Genomic DNA, 24,995 nt, shown 5'->3' on the forward strand with positions numbered 1-24,995 from the left:
GTATAATTGATACACTGAAAAATTGCAGATATTTTAATTATACATTTTGGTGAGTTTGGACATACACACACATCCATGATACCATCACCACAATCAAGACACTAAACATCATCTCCAAAATTTCCTTGTATTCTTACAGGGTTTTTTGTTTTTTGGTGGTAAAAAAATTTATCATAAGATTTATCTTCTTAACATATTTCAGAGTGCAAAATACCGTATTATTAACTCTAGATACTATGTTGTAAGATCTCTAGAACTTATTCATCTTGCATAATGGAAAATTTATACCCATTGAGTAACACACTTCCTCACTTCACCCCTCCCTGTCATAGTTTTTTCACCCTGGTTTTTGGAGCCAGAGCTTAGATTCAGATTCCAATGGCCCTGCTTGTAGCCATCACACAACACTGCCTCTTGTGTCATATCATCAACTTGACATTCATTTATCTCTCTCCCTTATGAAACCATGAGTCAAGGATCACATCTGACAAGTAGTTTTTACTCTTTAGCACTGTGCCCAGGTTAGTAAGTACTCAATAAATGTTAACTGAATTGAAAATATAATAGAAGGGCCGGCCCGTGGCTCACTCGGGAGTGTGGTGCTGATAACACCAAGGACCCGGGTTCGGATCCCATATAGGGATGGCTGGTTTGCTCACTGGCTGAGCGTGGTGCTGACAACACCAAGTCAAGGGTTAAGATCCCCTTACTGGTCATCTTAAAAAAAAAAAAAAAAAAAATATATATATATATATATATAATAGAAAAAAGAATATAAATCACCAATTCATAGTTTCTGGGTCTTAAATCTTTTGAGTACCTAGAGTACCAAAATAACTACGAATAAAATAGGTTTGAACGATCACCGAATTCAAAGCAATAATTTGACCTAACGAAAACTACAAATAGAGACAAAGTTACTTCAAAATTAAAATTTAAAGTGTTCTGTATCCTTGGCCTAGTCTCAAGCCTTTTGTTAATTCTATTAGATACATGTTTCTCCAATTCTCTGTCCAGGCACCTTAAGCCAGCCAGGAGCACCTGCCAGGAAGCAGAAAGACTAGGGAGAGATGTGTAAGGCCTGGTCCTGTACTCTAGGAGTCACTGGCTAACCTAAGGGACAAAATAGGCACAATGGTTCAAGGTATGGTAGATTTGGAGAAAGATAACAGAACCAGGTATGACAGCAAAATGCTTCATAAATGTGGAATTTGAATGGAACCCTGAAATAGGCACAGGACATTTAGAAGCAGTTTAGGTTATGTGTGTGTGTATATATATTTTGCAGGGGAAAACACTGGATTCTTAGGTAGAATAATACATGTGGGAATTAGTTATGAGAAAAAATAACAATCGGCTTTAAGCATAGTACAGAGGAAAGGGCAATAAGATGGATGTGTTGGTTGTGGCCATACTTTGGATGGTCTTGAAAGAAAATATGAAGACTATACCTCATATGGTTGGCAATGGAAAACCACTTATGCTTTCTGGGCAGGGAAGTTAAGATTCACTCATTTCATAAAGAATAGGGCTTGGTTTCCTTAATAAAGTGTCTATTTTTGCAAAAAAAAACATGATGCATTTAACACCCTTCTGGCTTTCTGAGTCTCTCGGTATCTGACCCTGTGATAATCTATTCAGATTTATGTCTTGCTGCTTTCTCGCATAAACTTTTCCCTTCAGTCAGGTTGTCTTTTCACACGAACACAGCTGTTCCCACTGCCATCTCTCTTTCTGCGCTGTACTTTAAGTACTATCCATCCCTCTCAGATACAGCCCATCCTTAGCACAACAAAGCCTTCTGAGGTTCTGTGGCCATTACTTTGCTCTGAATGTGTCTGCTGATAATAACACAATTTTTAACTTAAAATGTTCTCAAAATAATTCTGTTTCCCTAGCTGGTTTGAGAAAGCTCTTTGAGGGCAAAAGCTAGGTTTGAAGCAACCTACATTTTTGGACAGATTCAGCAAAACTAAGGCTGACTGAAAACTTCTAGGCTGCTGGCTCACCAGTCTGGTTTGTTCTGCCACTATTTACTTTTATTAGTCTCTTGATCTCTACAACCAAGACAAAAATACAATGTTCAATGCAAAGGCCTCTTGCTGTTCCATAACAGTGGGGACAAATATAACAAAATGTTATTGCAGAAAGTGGGGGGGTCAAGGAACATTTGTAGAGTGCTTTATAATTTGCCTATAAATTAAAAATGTCTGAGCACTAATGTTCTAGCATTTTTATTATGAAATCTAATTTATATTTCTGATTGTAAAAGACTACTTTAAGCATGATCCTAACTACAATTACTTTTATATACTAATATTGTTCAGATGGATTACTTTTGTTATAGGAAGGCTCTGTATCAGCACTGTTCAATAGAAATATAACGTAAGCCACAAATGTGAGCTACATGTGTAATTTTTTTTTTCTTGTCTTTTTTTGTGACCGGCTGCACCGCGCTCAGCCAGTGAGCGCACCGGCCATCCCCATATAGGATCCGAACCCGTGGCGGGAGCACTGCTGCGCTCCTAGCACCGCACTCTCCCGAGTGCGCCACAGGGTCGGCCCTACATGTGTAATTTTAAATTTTCTAGTTTTAAATCATTAAAATTTTCATATTTCAAATTTAAAAATTTCATACTGAGAGCATAAAAGAAAACAGGTTAAATTAATTTTAGTAATCTATTCTATTTAACCCAATACGTCCAAAATATAATTTCAAGGTGTAATCAATATAAAAAGTATTAATGAGATATTTTATATATTTTTTCATACTAAGTCTTTGAAATCTGGTGTATATTTTACATTTATAGCACACCTCAATTCAAACTAGTCACACTATAAGTTCTCAGCAACATGGACCTAGAAGCAACTGTATTGAACAGCGCAGCAGCCTTATACCTTTGCTAATCAAAGTGTGGTCCAAGGACCAACAGCACTGGCATAACTTTGGAGGCTTGTTAAAAACACAGAACTTCAGGACCCACTCCTGGCCCAAAGAATTAGAATTTGCAATTTAACATTTACTATTACTCTTCACCTATTTTTTGTATTCTTTTGAGGGAAGTGTTTCAGGCCATGAAGGTCCCAAAATTAATATCCCAGCAAAAAAGATAAGCCAAATGTCTGAAGTTAGGGAACAGAGGAAAAGTTCCATTTACCTCAGCAACATTTTCAGAAAAGGTATCAAAGAACAAAAAACAAAAAATTCACATGCTGTAAGTGCTAATGGTAGCCCTGCCAAAGAATCACTACAAAATTCCAGACTATTTAAATATCCTCAAATAATAAAATGGGTGGACGAAAAACATTTAATCTCTGAGCTCTCTGGGTTTTGTAGCATACAATGTGAAGAACAGAAAAAATCCATTTTGCCTCTGCTGTGAATCTGGAAACTTAAAATGTCAAAAATTGCTTGAAAATAACCAAGTCCAACACAAAAGAGGTTACAGAACTGTAAGCCAGGTAGAAAAAGAATTGGTATAAAGGAGTAGGAGTACAAATTGAAACCAATTGTGTTGTCAAGGAGTTGAGCTGACAGAGTATTCTTTCACTGTGAAAAAACTCCCCCAAAACATAAGGCAATAAGGTCCAAGAACAGCATCTACTTAGGTCTTAAAGCAGTAGCTTCTATTTTTACAGAGAAACATCAGACACAAAGTAGCAAGCCACAAGCCTCTCCCATACACAGCTTAAAAATCTCAGTGCATCCCCTCAAGCAGTGGGTCCTTTTGTCTAACCTCCTCTAGGGGAAAGGAATCTCTTTTCTAAATCAATAAGTAATTGAATAGGCTTTGAATAGGCTGGACCAGGTCTCTCTCCCTACTCCCTGGGGACTGTGCTCCTAACTACCTCTCCCCCTGCTAGTAGCTCCAATACATCTCTTCCTTTCCCCTATGGACTCTCTCTCTCTGGAGCTCTCCTTGCTTGAGTTGGCCATACTTTCTAGGTTTGGTCAAATCTCCCTTTTCTGGACCTACACCACTGAAAAAGGGTTTACATCAGTAAAAAGGGTTTTACATTTACATCCAGTACACAATTTTTTTTCCAGATTATATAAGTATATTAGCTTATTTACAGAAATCTAAAAAATGAAGCATATAAAGGATAAAAGTTCAGAATTTCTATACCTAGAGGTAATCACCTGATACTTTGGTGTTTTCTGTTTTTCCCCTATGGATATGCATTCTTTATATAGAAGATATATTATACATACAATTTGTGTACACTTTTGTATATGCCTTTGTTCTATCTTAAGAATCTGCCCTTACTAAAAAAGACTCCATTCCCTCCTTAGCCTTCTGTGGTCCCTTTGCTTGGTTTGCAAACGCCACCCATTAAGAACCACCCCAGCCAATCCTAATGCCTTTCCTCCATTCTCAACCTGTTTTTTCAGCATCTGACAAGAAGAAATTTATATTCCTCTTTCATAAGCCTCTTACCCTAGTCTCTGCCTTTCCTGGGTCTCTTCCCTGGTCTCTCAGAACTCTTCCACAAGGCCTTCTGAGCACACCAAGGCTTTGTACCTTTGTCTGCAGCCACGCCTTGTGCTAGACTTTTTATTCCAGCTGTCTCTACATGGAAGTCTTCTCAATCTACATCTGCAATCCCACAGTTTCACTGCCTAAAGTTGATCTCTCCATATGGATGTTTGGCCATCTTCAACTCAATGGCATTGAACAGGAAATTAAGAAACCTGTACTCTAATCCCCAACCCATCACTAACCAATTTACAAATGAGCTGGGTAAAGTGGGGATAGTTCTGTGGACTGTGGTATCAGCATAAAATGAAACTCTTACGACCAGATCCTTATTGTATTCTCTATTGTCATGGTGGAAAAGTGAAGCTTAGGGGGAAAAAAATAATAACAAACTTTTATTATTCAATCAATTTCTGGGTAGAGAATGGGGCCAGAGGAAGTTCTGTCCGACTGAGGCAGGGCGACCTAGATGTTTGGGGGTAAAGGGCTGGAAGGAAAACTGGCACCTGAGCATTGCCCTGCCCCTGCTGACTGGTCAAGTGGGAGGATGCAGGGGTCTAGCTTCCAACACAGAGACCCCTGAAGTCTGCCTATGGTCCTGTGCCACCAGCCTGGCCTATATCCTTGGGGAGCCTGCTGGATCAGCCCTCCTTTCTGTTGCCCCAGCCTCTTCTCTGACAGCTCGATGTTACTCAAATCTTTCTCATCTTAAAAATCCCCATACCTCATTTCACAATTTAGTATCTGTTATCTCTTTATTCTCTCCATGCTTGACTTCACGCTTACTATTACTAATCCTTTTTTTTCTTCCACTCCTTGGTTCCCCATTCTGGTTTCTCCCCAATATTCAATTGAACTGCTGAGGCCAACGATGGCTCTTAATTGGTAAATCCAAAAGAGACTTTTCTGTCCTTACCTGACTTGACTTCTCTGTGGGAATTCTACATTCTAATCTAGGCTTTATCCCAGAATTATGCCAGACCATCAGAAAGCTGGGTATACTTGGGCCACATGGTGTTATCCTCTACAGAACTGCTTTCACCGAGCTTTGTTTTGGCATTATGCCCTTGGCTTACACTAAAGGATATGTGGGAGAAATTTCACTTGGAGTTAAATGCTTGGAAAAGCTTTGCTTCAAAACATTTTTTTCTTTCATTGTGAAATCTATGTAACAGGATCATGTTACCATTTTTTAAGGTGGCCACATCTTGATCAATGTGCTGCTTCTCAAACTACATAATAATAACTTTCTATTCTAATTTATATCTTCTGATTTTTTAATTTATTTACAACATTTATTATGTATATTTTCTATGCATTTCTTCAAATTCCTTGTGGAACAAGATGGGCTATAGGTAAACTTGAAGTTGTATATACACATACATTCAATAAATAGAAAGTACAGAAATATAGAAAAATATATAGAAATATAAAAACTTATACATTCACAACAAACATATTAAAAGAAGGAATAATCTGAACTCAAAATCTGCAGAACCTATTTGAAGATTATATAATTCTAGAAGACACAGAAGACCTAACTAGGTAGGGATACTACTATTGATATCCATGATTTGAAACATTAAACACTGTAAACATGTTAATTCTTCCTATTTTATATAAAGTAATTTTAATTTTTAGTTTTTTAGTTCTTTTCTTTTCTTGAACTATAAAGTAATTTTTAAAGTTTGTCTGAAAAATAAGTAGGATATTGAGGACAGCAATAAAATTTCTGAAAAATAATAAACCTATTTTCAAATATTAATACATTATAAAGCAGCAATAATTAATAATGCCAAGATTATAAGAAAACTAAGACTATAAGGGCATTATTAATCAAAGTGAGTAATTATAAACAACCCAATAGTACAACCATAGGTGAACAGTAAATCTGGTAAATGATGATACATGCACAAAATGAAACATTATGCAGACATTTGAAAATCATGTTTTAATACAATACTTAGTATGAGGAAAATGTTCATTCTTTTTTTTTTTTAGATGACTGGTAAGGGGATTTTAACTCTTGGCTTGGTGTTGTCAACACCACGCTCAGCCAGTGAGTGAACTGGCCATCCCTATATAGGATCCAAACTCATGGCCTTGGTGTTATCAGCACTGCACTCTCCCGAGTGAGCCATGGGCTGGCCCTCATTCTATATTTTTTTTAAAAAGGGGGGAGGGGGACGCAGGAGAGGCAGAACAAAATACTTGTTAAGAGCCAGAGACCTGCATCCTAATTCTGGTTCCTCCACTAATTAGCGGTGTGACAAGGAGTGATATATATACTACCCTTTGTGCCTCAGTTTCTTCTTCTATAAAAGGATAATAATGGTGGTATCCACTTCATAGGCTGTCATAAAGATTAAATAAAACAATACCTGCATGATGCCTGGATACTGCACTACTCTGTATTCTTACAGACCAGCCCAGAAAGGTACTCAACATGTGTTAGTTGAACAATAAATGACCTTACAGTTTCCTAGAATTCTAATCACAAACCTTAGATAAATTTTCCCCATAAAAATGACTTCTCTAATAAACTAACTAGATTTCTGTAGGATGAAGGTAGCAACCAGCTGACAGAACCTGGTGACTGACCAAATCCAGGAATGAAGGAGAAAAAGAAGAGTCAAAAAGGAACAGAACAACCTCCCAGGCTGGTCTTTCTTAAGCCTATCCAGCACACTGATGCCAGACTAAATCTTCCTAAAATGAGGCTCAAAATTTCATGATGGTTCATGCTTACTGAACCAAGTCCAAACTCTCCGGCTTTGCTCCCAGAGCTCTGTACCATTTGTTCCCATTCCTTCCACCCACCCAATCTCACCTTTGAATACTTCCTGCTGGGCACCTTCCATAGCAGTATCTGCTGTCTTGTCCCCTCCCAGCTCAAGTCATTCCCTTTACCAAAGTCTTCTCAACCTTGACCAGTACTGACTGAACTCAAGTTTTGTTTGTTTTGTTTTGCTTTAACTATATCATAATGTTCTATGTCTGTGTCTTTTCCCCAATAGATTATTAGCTTTTAAGGGCAGGAACTATGCCTTTTACTTCTGTATCCTCCATAATAATGAATACAAAATAGTGTTAGGTAAACAGTAGACATTCCAATATTAGTATCATTGTCATATGAAACACGTGTAAATGGTTCCTGCACAGGACAAGAGCAGGAAGGGAACATGGAAAAACAAAACACTGTTTATAAGCTAAGTGAAAGCTTAACCATATGAATTTATTTCCTTTGTTGCACTGTTTGTGTTGCTTCTTAAACAGAGAAAAAATAAAAAGTCCTAATGACACAATTACAGATTAGATTAAAAAACAAACAAATCCTGTCACATAAAAACACAAGTTAATTGTGAATATATTAATTTTTGAAGACATTAGGATTTAGTAATTTATCACCTATGAGATATGGCTATATAGCAAAATGTGTCAGGCAATTCCCAAAGGAAAACAACTAAAACAACCTTTTCTACCCAGCATTGCAGAACTTAGTCATTTGGGGAGATTATTATAAAATATATATGTACTAGAAATAACCCATGCGTACTGAGAATAAGACAGTAGAGAAAGACAATTTTCAGGAGTCTATTTTATAAATAAAACTACCACAACATTGTGTTTTAATATACTACTATCTGTTACAAGAAACAACTGATTGCTAAAAACCCCAACTTATTTCCTGGGATCAGAAGACTATCTAAATTCTTATGGCAGGAAATAGTAGCGCTAAGTCCCCATCAGCTTCCATAGCCACAGCAATTCTGAAACAGTCTAACATGAAGGTCACCTAAAAACTGGCCTAACAAAGGTCAATACAAATCATGAGACATCATTAGAAGGCAGAAAACAGGAGATATCTTGTTGCTTTTTCTTTTCCAGATGTTTAAATTAGAAGAATGCTGACGGAAAAACATAGGCTAGAAATCTGACTATAGGGAACATTAAGTGCCATTGTGACAAGAAAAAAAGAAATAAATTAAAAACAATTGATCAGTTTCTCTTGAGAACAAAAGGAAAAGCTAAGTGATTTTTACTAGATGAAGGACATAAGCCAAAACAAAAATTATTCACTCTTCTACGACAAAAGCTAGGTTTAAAATTCAAATGGAATAACCACTCTATTCTATTACTGAAAATATATACACTATCATTTTATCTGAGAGATTAAGATACATCAAAGCAAAGTATCATGACCATTAAGAGCTGTGAACTAGTGCCAGGAAAATAGCAGACTACAATAAAAAATGTGGAGGCTCAGTGGAGACGATGACTCAGGATGAGAAGCAGAAAAATATTAGGGACCATTTCTTTCATGGTGATGGGGAATGGAAGCAGCCCTCACCTACTCAGCCACAGGTATATACCTCTTCTCATTTTTTCGCCCTTAACTTTAAAAATAAGTTACGCTTTTCTTTTTTGAAGAAGTAAGAAAGAGTTTTACTTCCCTATTAATTAAGTTAAAAAAAAAGGTAAGAGCATCCTAGTATTTTGTTAACAATCTCCCTCTCAATTTGTTAATATTAAAGGGTACAGTCAAAACAAAACAATTATCCTAACAGCTACTTGAAAAAAAACCTATTTAAGGATCTTTGAATCTAGGAAATACAAGCTAATAAAACATTTGTAATGGCAACAATGAAACTACTACAGGAGGAGGTGAAAGTTTTCTTGCTACAAAGAATAAACTAATAACTCTTTCCACAGGCGAATTTCCCATCTTAAAAAAAAAGGTCCTAACTGCTCTTTTTCAAGTTACTGGGAGAAAGAGATTACAGGTTGCTGTATACCAGTGAAAAGTGACATTTGGGATATAGAGGAGCAGAGAAAGAGAGCATATGCACTGGAGGTAGCTTCCAATTGGTACTGTGGCAGTGCTGGTTCCAAGGTAAGCTTTGTTTTCTGCACAATGCTCAGTTTTCAGGGAGCTCCTCATCAGACAGGGAGAAAGACAGAATAACAAATGGCAGCTATACAGTGTGATGAGTGCTATAACAGGGGTTAACATACTTCCCACCACCCCAGCACAAAGAATGGCTTAAGTGGATGAAGGAGGGCTTCAAAGAGAGGAGTTGCTAAAGTTGGATCTTAAAGGATGAAATGGACCTTGCCAAACTATGGTAAAGAGGAGGATTATAGCAGAGGGAACAATATATGAGAAAAACATATGGAATTGGACAAACTTATACAGAAGAAATTCGATATAACCAAGTGAATGAAACTGTACTAAACCATCTCAAATTTATTACTGAGATCTGGTTTCAGAGGTCATGTTCTAGCCCTTCATTAAGGGTAGGCTGTTTATTTCACTTATTGAACATTAATATACAAAACAGAAAACACCACTTATCTGGGAGTCAACTACGGTACCACAATACCAATTGGAGGCTGCCTCCTGAGCACCTGCTGTCCATCCTGTTCTGTGCAGCCCAAATGACACATTCACTGGCATAGAGCAACGTAATGCCTCATTACTTCTTATTCTCCCAAGGGTGACTACATCAGAGACCACCAGATCCCTCCTTGCCCCACTCCCTGGAAGAAGATCCACATTCCCGGAAGCAGCTCAGAGTTACAATCTCTTTGGAACAATCCTACAGTCTTTCATCACGTGGAATACGAGAAAGGCTCAGGATCTATGGCAAGTCTATCACCTTGAATAAATGTTATAAAACAAATAAATTACATACACAAAGTATAGAATTTATAGAACACCTAATAGGTACTTCTATGGATTTGGGGACAGACACTGCCTGAACAGTAGTTCCCAAACCTAGTTTGTATGAGAATCAACTGGTGAGTTTAAAAAATATGATCCCAGAGATTCTGATTCAGTAGGTCTGGAGTGGGGCACACCTTATTTCGAAAGGCCCCCAGGTGATTCTCATACAGAATCTCTGTTGACCATGGTTTGAAAGTGACTGGCCTAGAATATAACATTCACTCTAAATACAGGTTTACATAAATCTGAGTTATTCAAATACCCACATTTTTATGTTCATTCTTTAAGATAAAATCTACAAAGCCTACCTCATAATATGATTCCCATGTAAGTAATAATGGAACATATGACTTGAGTAAGTCCTCTATTGTGAGTACAACCAATAACAAACGATCTCTCTAGGTGGTAAAGACAAGCTCAAGGGTTGACAGACAGGAAATGGGGAAAAAGTAGAGACATGGACATACATGACAGGATGAACTCATGGTTTTGCAATGTGTCTCAGTGACCATGTGGCCATTTCCCTACTGTCTCTATTACCCAGGACTCAGTCACAAAGGCTACCCAGTAGAACCAAGACCATTTTTATTTGGTAAAGGGGGTCTTCTTTAAGGTTAACATTAAATCAGAAATTAACAGCTTAAATTCAACAACGCACACCCATACCAAACAGCAGACTGGTAATAATAGGCAGCAATTTAACATTTTTGGCAAAAGTCAAGAAATTAGTTATATATATATATTTAAAAGAGTTAGACATCCTTAGTGAGTAAATGGTACAATAGCATTAAATATGGATAACAGTTAAAGCTTTATTCAGTAAATAACAAACAGAAAAGGATATACATGGATAGAACATAGTACATGTAAAAGTTTAAATAACAAAAGAAACAATGCTACTTTGAATATTAGATTATTTAAAAAAGTAATTTGTTAACCAAGTTACTTCTTAGAAATATGGAAATAATAGGAAAGAAAAAAATGCAAGCAATAGCTTTTTAAAATTAAAAAAAAATTTTTTTTAAAAGATGACCGGTAAGGGGATCTTAACCGTTGGCTTGGTGTTGTCTGCACCATGCTCAGCTAGTGAGCCAACCGGCCATCCCTACATAGGATCTGAACCCATGGCCTTGGTGTTAGCAGCACTGCACTCTCCCGAGTGAGCCATGGGCTGGCCCTACAAGCAACAGCTTAATGAAGAAATCGAGGGCAGGGGGTAATATATTTATAGAAACCCAAAAGATACAAGGAGAGGGGAAGAAGCAAAGATCTTGTCTAACAAGGGGACAGTAAGAAAGAAAAATTACAAAAGAAAATTTATTCCAAAGAGGAAAACCAAGAGAGACTATTATTTTATAGTCTCGACATATACTTAAAACAAAAAACTTAAAATAGGACTAGAGAGCTAGCAAGTTAGCTCACTTGGTTAGAGTATGGTGCTGATAACACCAAGGTCAAGGGTTCGGATACCCTTACCAGCTGAAAAACAAAAAAATAAAATCAGAGCAGAAAGTTATAAGATACAAATAAAACTGAAAACACAAAAAATAGTAAAAAGAACTGGCATATCCTCTATTATAGAATAGTTCTATATCATACCTCTATGAATGTAAAATACCTTGTACCTGCTTTATGATATATGACAGTAACCATGCTATGCCAGAGCTTTGTTATATTAGAGTTTATTTAAACAAATAAACAAAAAGTGGTAGTTGAAATAATTTAGAACTTTCAGCGGTCCAACTGGACTACACTAAATACACAGAGGTGCTAACTAACACGGATCTCCAAAGATGGTTTGTTCTTATCACAGAGAGATTATCAAAGTATTCTTAAAAATCCTCAGTCATACGAAAGAGCTGAATAAGCTCAAAATATTAACAGACCTGGTATCAAATACTGAGCTTTAATGTTAGCAACAGTCAGAGCTCAGTAATGCACTATACATGTGGACAAACTTTTAAAAGTTGGTGACATATTAAAAAAATTCTGACAAATACATACTGAAAACCTAATGTGTGTACTATACTCCAGAGCAGTAATATACAGCCTTTACATTGTTTTTCTAGAGATACACATTCTGTCAAGAGACCTAAAAACATGAACATATATGAAATAATTAGCTACAGAACCAAACATACAGGAAATTCTATGACCCCAGAAACTATGCAGACCCGGTATGGGGTTAGAATAAAAAAGGCATAAGCACTTGTCCTATGTCCACCTACCTTGGGTAAATTACTTCGCCTCTTAGTTTTCTTATCTGTAAAATGAGGAACTGCCAGATGATTTAAAATTTCTTTTGGCTTTAACACCCTACACTTTCTTTACGTTATCAATTAGATTAATCCTTACAGGTGAGAAAGGAACCGGTAACACCACTTTGCAGCTAAAAATAGACAGGAAATTTTAGCAACTGCACATAGTGAGGTTGCACACAAGCATGGAGCAAAGGGTAGTTCTCTAGCTTTGTATTCCCCATGCCTGTAACCCAGAAATCAGGCAGAAGTCCTCAAAACCTAGTTAGATGAATATGGCTAATGCATACCACTCTACTGAGCAGCACTTACATCTGCAATCCAAGAAATTTAAAGAGGAATCCCTGTGTCAGGCAAAAATGCTACAATATGATACAGGGCTGGCCAGTTAGCTCACTCAGTAGAGCATGGTGCTGATAACACCAAGCTCAAGGGTTTGGATCCCCTTACCTGGCCAGCCGCCAACACCCTCCACCCACCCAAACAAACAAAACAAAAAAGATACAATCTACCAAACTAGTCCTTTTCTCCTTCCACTTGGATATGCTTTAAACTAGAAAAGCTGCTCCAAAGTCAGGGATTAATCACTGTTTGGTATACTCTTCTGCCTTTCCTACCACAAACAGAGCATCAAGATATCTGTTCTTGGGCCGGCCCGTGGCTCACTCGGGAGAGTGCGGTGCTGATAACACCAAGGCCCCGGGTTCGGATCCCATATATGGATGGCCGGTTCGCTCACTGGCAGGCCCCCAAAAAAGGTTTGAGTAGAAAAAACAGACATCTCAAAATCTGTGCACTCAAATTTACAATTAACGTGGCTCCCAAACTCAAGTTACTCTTAAGTCAGAAATAATTCAAACAGTGGGGAATAGGTGGAGATGAAGTATTAGAGACAAAAAGCTAGGGCAACAAGGGACTCTGTCCCCAAAGAAACAGATTAGAAAAATAAGGCACTTATATATCATTTAACACCCAACGATAAAGTTTCTAGTAATATGAAGTAACACAGGATATCTAATAGGGAAAATGCTCATAAGACATAACATGAAGAAAGGTTACAAAGGAGGATATAGAATGTAATTCCAACTTTAAAAAAAAAAAAAAAAAAAAAAAAAAAAAAAAACCCCACCATCACCACCAACAACAAAAAAACAAAACTCGACAAACAGCAATTTTGGTTAGATCTCCTACCTTAGGTCCGGCCAGCAATACATCTTGCCTGGACCATGCAATGGCCTAACTAGTTTCTCTGCTTCTCCTCTTGCTCCCTTACCACCCATTTTTCACACAGTGGCCACAGGTTTCTAAAATGTAAATCTATTATCAGAAAGGAGATGTCCCTTCTGAAATACCCCATGCTGAAAACTCTTAGGCTAAAGTCCAAACCCTATCAAACAGCCTAAAGGGCCCTTCAGGATGCCTATCAGCAGATCTGAGTCCAGCCTCATATACTCCACTCTAATTACACTAAACTGCTTTCAGTAGTCAGAATATTCTAGGCCTCTTTTCTCCTGCCTCTGGGCCTTTGTACATGCCATTCCCTCTTCTAGGAATATACAAGCAATTCAACTTCTATAAATCTATCCTACAGATACACTAGTACATACACCTAAAGATGTGTATGCAAGAAAGATTTCTATTAGAGCATTTTTCTCTAACGGCAAGACTGAAACCAAGTGAAATGTCCAAAACCATGTGTATTTGTGTTTTAAGAAAAAGATGCATAAAACATGAATTTGTATAGGCATAGAATTTTCTCTAGAAAGGTATATGAAAAACTGATAATATTTACTGCCTCTGGGGAAGAAAAATGAGAGATCAAAGGTAGGAGGAAGTATGACTTATCATCACTACCATTTTGTACTGTTTGAAATATCTCCCCCCAATGTGCTTATATTAAATATGGTAGTTCAGAAAATTTGTGTAGCACAATTATATTTTGTTTAAAAAATGTTATTATATGTACACGCCCATTAATAAAAGCATGGAAAAAAAAGCCCAAAAGTCAACACACTAAATTATTAATAGTGTTTACTTCTTGGGGAAAGAAAATACAAGGGTTCTTCAGGTTCTAGTGTAATTCTACAATTATTAGACTCTTCTAAAAAATGAAACTAAACATTACTTGGATGATATAAAAAAAAGAAAGTTTAAGGCCAAATTTAAGTGAGGAAACTCATAAGAACTGTCAGTGCATCCTCAATTCCCTCCAACACTTGGGCAGTTATACAGCTGCCAGTATTCTCTCTCCTGCCTTCATCTCCTACTGGCTGCACTTCTCCAAGTGCTCTAGCGAGACTCTCAATTCCCCTCAAGAAGTCTAGACATTACTGCCAGAGTAAGCCAGGTGAACTCCTTTCATCATTTCACTATATTTATCAAAAAACTTCAGTGCTACTTCCTGCTGTACTTAATTCCTTTTTCCCTTAAAAATTATAGAATACAGGCAAAAGGAGAAAACTTAGAAAAGCAAGACTATAAACCCACTCAAAATTTTATATAAACATTCTGGTTTACATACATGGTCCCCTCCTCATATATTCATATGTATATATTTACTCTCACATAAGAGATCATACTGTACACACAGTTTGATGATCTGCTTTCTTTATATAGTATGTCTTAAATGCTGCATGACATCCTATTAGGTGGATATATCATAATTTAACCAGCCCTCTATTGCCGAATATTGTTATTGTAAAATTTGGCAATTCTGATTTACCTAAGAAGAAAAAAACATTTATATTACAAAAAAATTGTTATACAAACTGTACAAAACCAAGAAAAAGTCACCCCAAACCTAACCATCCTCACACTACTAACTTTGTTTTGTTTTGACTAGTTTTGTATTGATGTCTGTCTAATATTTTTATGTGCAAGTTTTTTGTTTGGGTTTTTCTTCACTTTTATTCTATAATTTTTTTGGTACTATGCTTTTAAAAAATGTTTCTCATAAGAATTTTGCTGGTTAGTACAGTCTTCCCAATCATCTTTTTTTCCCCCCAGACCAATCATCATCTTTAATGGGTTGTATATCACTCCCAGCATGGGATATGACCTTGTTCACTTATCTATTTCTCTGCTGCTCAAAAGATTTTCTGATAAATCTAATCTACTTTCCTCATGCACAATATTCCAATTTAGTTCATTTAACTTTTGTATTGTCAGGTAGTCACCATTGCTCAGTTTAATGCAAAATATATACAATGACCAACTGCTGCTAAAGTCTAAAATCACTGTTTTGCCTCCATATAGCATATTACAGTTACAAACACATGTATATCCCCAACAATACTACATTTAACATTAAAGTCCAGGGTTCAATCCCTGTATTGACCAGCAAAAAAAAAAAAAAAAAAAAAAACCCAAAACAACAAAAACAATATCACATTTAACTGCCAGAAGCCTATATCACGGTAGACATGTCATTTTACAAATGAGGAAAGGGAGGCCCCAGGAAGTTATCCCTGATAAACTTGCCCAAGGCCATATAGGTATTAAGCTGCACAGCCAGGCTGTGGTGCCATAATAGGATTAAAATCAAATTTTATGCTTCAAAAGCATAAATTTATTTATTTAAAGAATAAATGCATTTCCTGTTACACCTGCATCAGGGTCTCTGCTCCAGAAAACTTTTCCCAACATCTTTCACCAACTCAAGTGACCATCCCTCCCTGCACCCTGAACACAGTTTTTTTGGGGGGAGGGAAGAGGCTGGCCTGTATGGGGAACTGAACCCTTGACCTTGGTGTTACAAGCTTGTGTTCTAACTGAGCTAACTGGCCAGCTCTCCTGGACACACTTTTATCAGAGCACCAACAACACTTATTTATAGGTCTCTTGCCTCATCTTCTACTTAAGACGCTCAGAAGGATCCTTTCCTCATTCACCTTTGAATCCCAAGTACCTAGCACAGTGCCTAGCACAAAGTAGAAAGTCAAGTGTTCAAAGTATGAAATAAGCATACTACAGGTGTTCAATAAATATCTCAGATACAGCACAGGCACATCTTGGTTGATCCAATTCACATCATTTCAGAGAAAGTCGCACTTCTAGTATCTTTAGAACCAATTAGATTCAAATACAAAACATGTATTCAAAGAACAGGCAACATCAACATAGAAAATGTAATTCTTAAGTGCCACTTAAATTAAGAGCAATACATTAGTAACAATACTTGGCAATTATAAAACACACAAAACCATTAAGAATAGCTGCTTTTGAAGAATTATCTTAGGAGTCACCATCTATAGCTTAGGATTTTGCTATTTTATGACTGACTACTTAGCAACTTGAATTTGTGGGAGAGGAGAGAGAAAAGGGTTTATAAAATCAGTTTAAATTGTTAATTATGCTTGAGTTAATGTGATATTTGCTTCCAAAATTCCGTTTTAAAGAATTTACTTCACAATTTTAGATCTGACTTTGCTCAGTGATTCCTCTTTTCTCTTAAAGCATAATCTTTAAACCATTGGGATAGTCTTGATGACAATACTACTAACTTGGTCCAGTCATCTAAAACCGCCTACTAATCTGTCTCGTGCCTGTCAGGCATGTGTAAGAAGACACATGCAAACAAGCAAGCAAGCACCACTTAATGCAATCTAACTTCTGCATTCCATAGCAGACTACTACAGGGACAAACTAAGAATCTAGATGGTAGAGCTGTTCTATAGCTCAAAAGTATTGCTTCTCAAATGTTTCCACTGTAGTTCCTATACAAAGAACACTTCCCACCTCCAAGCACTCATGCCTCATCTTGTTGAAGACCTTCAAAGAAAATGACTTTATTGCATTAGTCCGTTTTCTGTTGCTTATAACAGAATACCTAAACTGAGTGATTTATAAAGAAACAATTTATTTCTTACAGTTTTGGAGGGTGGGATGTCTAAAACGGAAGGGATGCATCTTGGTGGGGACTCTCCGTGGAGTCCCAAGGTGGAGCATGGAGAGCTGAGCGCAAGCATGTTAACATACTTACTTGCTCTCCTAATAAAGCCAACAATGCCTCTCTTGTGATAACTCACTCATCCATTAACCCATTAATCCACAAATAGATCAATCCACGCATGAGGGCATAACCCTCATGATCCAATCACCCCCCTAAGGCCTCACTTTCAACACTGGGGATCAAGCTGCCACATGAGCTTTGCAGGGGACAAACGTTCAGACCATAGAATTATGAATTTTTTCAAATTTATTTTTTCAAAAATTATGAAATTATGATTATCTTAGACAGTCACAGTTTCCATTCTGCTCCAAAAATGTATATTTGTTTTAATATAACAATATTTTAAATTATTCACCAGTCAAATTACTTAACTTACCACCCCCTCAATGAGCATAACTGAAGCTCCAAGAAGATGGGTCATGTTTATCTCGTGGGTTCAAGTACCCTGGAATCATACCACCTTGTACCCTAAGGGTATTCATATCCCAGTTTGTGAAACAGACATCTAAATAATTAAGCTAGTCATAACACTTAAAAGTGACCAACATGTTCCTATAATCCCATTCCCCAAATTCTTAAGGCCAGATTTCTCAACAGTTCTCAACAGTTTTTCAAATCAGTAGAATTGCTTCTCTTTTCAGCAGCTTATTAGTATGCACTCTGTGTCAATGCTCCTAAAAGAACCTAAAGGGCATAAGTTACTTATGGAGTGACAGAATACTACCACAAAGACCTTGTCTTTCCCATCTATTAAGATACCAATTTGCCCATTTGGAAAACAGAGGTTTGAGGAACAGTAGAGCTTTCATTCCTATTCCCTGCCTCCTTTCTATTTGCTCCACACAGCTTATAAGAAAAATCTTAAGTAGTCACTTAAATGATTCATTCATACAAGCTTATCTAATCTCAGCATGTGTAATTTCCACCTGTCCATTTTTTTTTGCCATTACACAACTGCAATTAAATTATTTTCACATTTTTCTGGTGGATAAAAAAGATGTGCTTTCTAGTAGCTTGAGAAGAGACCATTTTTACCCAGACCCTACTTTGCTGTTTACAAGATCCCAAAGTACAGTAGACCCCAACATTTACGAGAGGCCTGTTCCAAGTTCCCTATGATGTTCATTATATTTTATAGCAGAGATTACATGCTAAAGTAAATTGGTAACTACTGTCACATTTTGATGCAAACATGGGCCAGTCAGGCTAACTCAAATTAATTAAGACAATTTTTATCCAGGATATCAGCTTCCCAATGAACAGGATTCCATCTGTTCCTCTTCAAAATTACAAACAGCCACAGGCCATGGATTTTTCAGGTTATTTGCCAATAGTCAATATATACATTCCAAAGGTTTCTGCAGAAAAGCAGCCACTATTTCGTGGGGTCTTCCTGTGTACATGCTCAGAATGGTACTTAATGCTTTATACACATTCTCATTAACCCTGAGAATATCCTCCGAGATTGTTGTTCTTCTCTCACAAATGAGGACTGTAGAAGTAGACAGATTATGTAACTTTCCCAGTGTCACCCAGCTAGTTTGTAGCAGTGCAGTGTTTCAAACAACCAGGACTCTGACTGTAAAGCCTGTATACTCTCAACCAGCCAATGTCCTGCATCTCCTATACCCAAGAATTATCCAGCAAATCCTACAACCCAAGGAAGGCTACATTACTCCCATTTTTAAGACCGAGATGTGGAAACAGCATTTACCTCTCCGTGGCTGCAAAGTCAGTTTGAGGAGGGAAAAACAGAACCCAGCTCTCCAGCCCCTGGTCAGCAATCTGTCCACTAGTGCATCTTGTTCTTTGACCCCAGGTCCGTGATCATTCTAAAAGAGAAGCATAAATAACTTTCTGAAACACTACATTCACACAAACGCACGTAGAGTATGAAGAACAAAGTGAGGGAAAACTGAGGACTGATAAAACTGGGAAAGAAACAACATAGCTGTAAACACATCATGCCACTAATTGAGTCATTCCATAAATGTCTATCAAGCCAATAATAAACCATTCACTTTTTAAAAGAAAAGATATTTGCTAGATATATAAAGGACTAAAGGTCTGTGATTATCAAAATAGTACTCCACTGCAGTCTTGCAACCAAATAATGGCACATGTATCTGAACTACCAAAAAATTAATTCTTATAGCTGCAGTAATTGCCCTTTAACTGTTTATTTTCTTATGAATTAAGTTAGTTGACACCATAACTGAAGACTGTACTTTTCATTTTTGGGGTTTTTTTGGCAGCTGGCCGGTAAGGGGATCCAAACCCTTGATCTTGGTGTTAGCAACATCTGCTCTAACCGAATAAACTAACAGGCCAGCCCTATGTACTTTTCAGCTTTAAAAAAAACTAATTAATTAATTAATAACTATTATATTAATAATTGATTAATAAAATAACTAGTTATTTTTTAAAACTGAAAGTACATAGGGCTGGCCTGTTATGGGGGGAAGCTTTCACTGACCTTTGAAAATCCTAGAAGCACAGCAATGAAATACTTTTTTTCAGTCAGATAATGGAATACTTTGTTAGCTGACATTTTTTCCTCCCTAAATTACAAAATAAACTGTTGAGCTTCAAGCAATGATAAGAGTGGAACTCACCTCTATAGGAAAAAGAAAAAAAGAAAGGAAAATCCTGAGTGAAATGAAAGAGGTAAACTGAATTAAAAGTTTCCAAAGAATTCGGCACATGAGATACAACTAAGAGGAAATCCATTTCATAATTAACTAAAGCCCACGAAACTAAGCTGATAAAATACTTTCTTAGATGAAGCTAAAGAAAAGTCTCGTCTGTTGAGAGGCAATTTATAACAATACAAATAGAGGATTAGTGTTTCTATCCAAGAAACACTTTGGTATTGTAGTTCATATATTATTACTAACATGCCTCAAAGAGAATCAAAGTTTATGCTCCTAAAAATTCTAAGGGTGACCAAAAATGATGATGAAGTGTGGAAAAATATGTCACTACCCTTTGGCTACATGTTAGCAGTCTATATGCAATGCTACACCTTTGCATTCAGATAATACATTGCTGAGAAAATGCACAAAGATACAGGCAGGGAAGACATAAAGTTAGCAACTAGAGAAAGTTTAGAGGTGTTTAAAAAAACAAATATGACAAATCCAGGCATCCAATTGAGAACCACGGTCTTCACAGTTATACACTGCCTTTATTGTTCTTTCTAAACCTGTCTGTTCTTTCTTGAGTCTTAAATTATGACAAATAGTAATTGTTTGAAGAGAGACCTAATTCTTGACAAAACAGCCTGAAATCATTAGGAGCAAAGACAGGTAAATAAGGTAGATAGATGGTCAAGTGAGGCTTGTGATTAAAAAAAAAAAAAAAAAAAAAGAGATGAAGTCTCTTTTTTGGTAGTTGTTATGCCAGCAGCATACGGAAGCAAAATATGTCCCTAGAGGTGAATTTTTGCCAGCAGGCACCACTGTGCAAGGCTCTGCCATAGAACTCCCCCCCAGCATCTTCGTCAGCCACAGATGGCCTCTGCCAAGGAACTTGCCAAGCCACTCAGAGAAGTCCCAGGTAAGTGCCCTCATTTTTATGTGTCCCTTAAAACAAAATTCTAAGGCTCTTAGAATTTGACTGCAACTTTTAAGGATAACTTCACACCTCCTAAATTTTCTTATGTAGGTGGAATGGATCCCTACGGATAACTGGGGTTTTTTTTGTGGCTGGCCGATACAGGGATTGAACCCTGGATCCGGGCATTATCAGCACCTTGCTGTAACCAACTGAGGTAATCAGCCAGCCCCTCCGAAGGATGACTTTTATAACTACTCTTAAAAAGCAGTATTTTCTTTTCTTTTTATTTTATTTTATTTTATTTATTTATTTATTTTGCCATTACTAATGATTTTATTTTTATTTTATTTTATTTTTTATTATTTATTTATTTTTAAATTTTGTCAATATACATTGTGGCTGATTATTGCTCCCCATCACCAAAACCTCCCTCCCTTCTCCCAAAGCAGTATTTTCTTATGTGTGCAAACATTCCTGTTGTAATCTTCCTCATACTACTAATTTAAATAAGTAGGTCCTTTGGGTTACCTTGAGGTATCAATCCATCTTCAACTTATTCTCTACGTAGATTTAGTTTTCTAATAAAAACAAAGTATGATTCCTGAAACACAGGAGTCTCAAAGAATAGGAACTGTGTGGGCAAGGTCTATTTCATTAAAACACCATAGGGGCTGGCCAGTGGCTCACTTGGGAGAGCCTGGTGCCAATAACACCAAAGTCAAGGGTTCGGATCCCCTTATTGGCCAGCTGCCAACAAATAAACAAATAATACAGCATAAATGCTGTATAAAACCAAGAGGCTGATGACCACATATGGAACAACCGAATCAGGAAGTAAAATATGAACTGTGGAGCACACTGCTAATCTGAGGAAACTTGTTGCTTTACTCCTGGGTTCAATCACAAACCTGTTGAATTTTAATTTTTAACCCACGTGGAACTTATTTTAATAGATAATGTCACACTTATCCACAATTTTGAAAGGAAAATGGAAAATCACAAAAGAATGCAATACATTACACAATTGGACTAATATACTAGATAATTAAAGGTGGTTCTATTCCCAAGCCTGACACTCCATCAACACTAATGCATTTACTTAGTGCAATTTTACTGGTGAGGAGGGGGAGCAGAAACATTTTGCAGGATTCAAAAATGGGATGCTGAAAGACTTGCCTATGGAGGCAGATTACTACAAGGACCTACAAATTGAGATTACATACAGTGGACCGACAACTTTGCCTAGCACCAGGCTATTTTAATTTCCTCATAAACTTAACACAGCTTTCCTTTCTAAAAAATGTTAATCCAGACTTTCTTCTCTCCAAAGCAACCCAAGTGACACATCAACTGCTGCACAGTACTGCATTAAGGTACTAGAATATTTACGGAAAAAGCAAAAAGAGAAAACGCCGACAGCTCAACAGGAAACTTTTTAATGATACAAAAAGACTTAAGGACAGAGTAAATTTAAATATTCGTATATATCCTGTTTAACTTCTTTTCCTTCCCATGGAGATGTGGAATTATGACTTTCCTACCTGTTCTAAAAACTCAAGAGTATTAAGACTCTACCTAAGAGAATGTTTACTTAATGCTGAACTCAGGGTTACAGGAAGTCAGCTACTAAAGAGTAGTTAGTTGGGCATAGATATTTATAAACCATCTGCACCGAGTGACCAAGGATTCAATTACAATATCAACCCTCATATTTCAGCGTATGGGCAAATTACCGGTGGAGTCAAGAATAAATTCATTCTGCCCTACTGGAGCTTTAGATTGGGTTGCACAATCCCGGGGCAGAACTGCATTCACGCAGCCCTAGAGCATCAGGTACTAAGTGGTGTACTAAGAGTCAGGACATTTCAAAGCGGGAGGGACATTTCAAGGGTCGCCTGAACCAATTTAGTCCATACTCCAGAATTCAGGAATTTGTCACGTCACTTGAGATCAGAGTAAAATTAAGTTTCGGTCCCTTTGAGATCTCTGAGCGCACGAAGTCAGACTGCTATCATTCCAAAGGGCTGGGAAGTCCGAGCCTGGATGGAGAAAAACTACTTTGTGCGGAACTCAGAGTCTTATCCGCCCACCGTAGAGGGCTGCACAGGTCGGGCGAGGAGCCCGGGCGCGAGTTTGGGGGCGCACAGGGGCCCGGCGGGGGCGGCGAGCGCGCGTCCCCCCGCCCGCTCAGGCGGCGTCGAGGCGCGAGCAGCTCAGCCAGCCTTGCAGAGGGAGCTCTCGGCAGCTCTGGGGTCCCTCTGCTAGCAGCTGCAGCAGCGCCGCCTGCGCCACTCGGCGGCGACGGAGACCAGTGGTGGCGACGCGCGGACTGGGAGCGACAGCCGAGCGGCTGGGGACGCACGAAGGGCGGCCGGGTAGGTTTTGGGGACCCGGCGGACTGGAGGATGGGCAGCCCGGGACGCGTTGGCTAGGGCCTGACACCCATACGGCACGGGAAACCGGCTGCATGCGCGGCGGCAGTGCGTTCGGACTCTTGAGCTAGGTGGGCGCGGAAGCCGGGGAACGGGGATCGCCTCTCGGCTGGGGCCACCCGCTGCGGAGGGGCGGAGGGCTGAGGGCGGGCCGTGGCCGGAGGATCGGCCGGGCCAAGAGCCGGCCTCGAGGGCAGAGACAAAGGAAGGAAAATGGAGTCGCCGGGCGCGCGGGCCTCTGTCGCCACCGCCGCCCCAGGCCTAGCGCGCCGCCAAGAGGGAGGCCTAGAGAGCGGGCGTGGGGGAGGGGGTGGCGGCCGGGCCGTGGCGGCGACAGGCAATGGCGGCGGCCGCGCCGCAGCAGGGACGGTAGAGGGAGACAAACACCCCCCGGCGGCGGCGCTGGCGCCGGGCTGCAGCCAGCGCCGACCGGAGCAGCCCCATCGTGACACCTAGAGGCGGCCCGCGAAACCTCCTCCACCCCGGGCCCCCTTACCTCCGCGCCACACCCCCCGCGGCGCCGGCTCCGCCGCCGCTCCACCGCTCCGGCCACCCGGCGTCCCCGGCCAGCTCCGCGCGCCCGCACTGGCTACCGCCGCCGCCGCTGCCGCCAAAGAAGCGGCTCCGCGCACGGTTTAATCGCTCCACGGGCTCGGACACAAAATGGCGGCGGCGCGGTGTAGTGCGCCTGCGTCGGCGCTGCCGGGGCCGCGGGTGCTGATAAGGGAAGGGACGGGGGGGGGGGGCCGGCCGGGCGGAGAGTGGAGGGCGGGGGAGGAAAGGTGAGGGGAGGGGTTGGCGCAGGGCAGCATGGGAGGCGGCCCCGGGCGCCAACTTTCAAAAGCAGGCGCGATGGCGTCATGGGAAGCGCCGCGAGTCGCGTCGTCACGCCGCACGCGCCCTCCCGCGCCCTCGCCCGGTCGCGCGTGGGTTCTGCGGGTGCCGCGGCGTCCGGGCTCCCGCTGGGTGGGGCTTCCTGGGCGGAGGCTGCCGCCTCTGAGCGGTCACGGATCCCGGCCCGCCTGACCTGGTTGTCTAGCCGCTGTCTTCGGCCCCGGAACACGTAAAGGGTTTGGAGGAGTTGGGGGTGGTTGGAGGAAGCGCGCGCGGGGCCGGGCAGTGGGGCTGAGGCGGCTCCTGGGCCCGGCCCCGCCCAGTCTCCGCCTCGGCCCGTCCCGACCCGCCTTCCGAACGCCGCACCGCGGCCCGCTACCGACCAAGGCCTGGTCGGTGCCCTTGCGCTCCCAGATCTTCAGACACAGTCCAGCGTCCGAGAGCAACGGCAAGAAGAGCTGTCCTTGCCCAGCAGCTTTTGGTGCTCTCTCCGCCGTAGAAGAGAGCCTCCTAAAACCGGGAGCGAGAGAAGAGGGCGAGGGCCTCCTTTTGCTGTCTCCAGGCCACCTCACCCGGACAAGCCGTGGAAGAACAGACTTGATGCTTTTACACGAACCACAGCAGTCGTCTTTTGCCGAAAGGACTTTATTTTATTTTTATTTATTTATTTATTTTGGCGGCTGGCGGGTAAGGGGATCCGAACCCTTGACCTTCGTGGTGGTAGCACCACGCTCTACGAAGTTTTGCCCGAGAGCT

The 24,995-nt window shown here is 39.8% G+C and overlaps 1 protein-coding gene across 2 annotated transcripts in view; it reads right to left on the reverse strand.

The window, feature by feature from the left end:
• CTCF (CCCTC-binding factor) overlaps window positions 1–24,068 on the reverse strand; it is a 43,744-nt gene extending 19,676 nt beyond the window's left edge. For both annotated transcript variants that reach the window (XM_063112779.1, XM_063112778.1), the window contains exons 1-2: window positions 23,902–24,068; window positions 19,130–19,247 (exon numbers count right to left, since the gene is read on the reverse strand). The gene's annotated coding sequence lies outside the window, so the exon portion shown is untranslated. The remainder of the gene's footprint in view (window positions 1–19,129; window positions 19,248–23,901) is intronic.
• Window positions 24,069–24,995: the final 927 nt, after the last annotated feature.

This window comes from Cynocephalus volans, chromosome 10, assembly GCF_027409185.1.
Source record: "Cynocephalus volans isolate mCynVol1 chromosome 10, mCynVol1.pri, whole genome shotgun sequence".
In the NCBI taxonomy this organism is placed as follows: domain Eukaryota; kingdom Metazoa; phylum Chordata; class Mammalia; order Dermoptera; family Cynocephalidae; genus Cynocephalus; species Cynocephalus volans.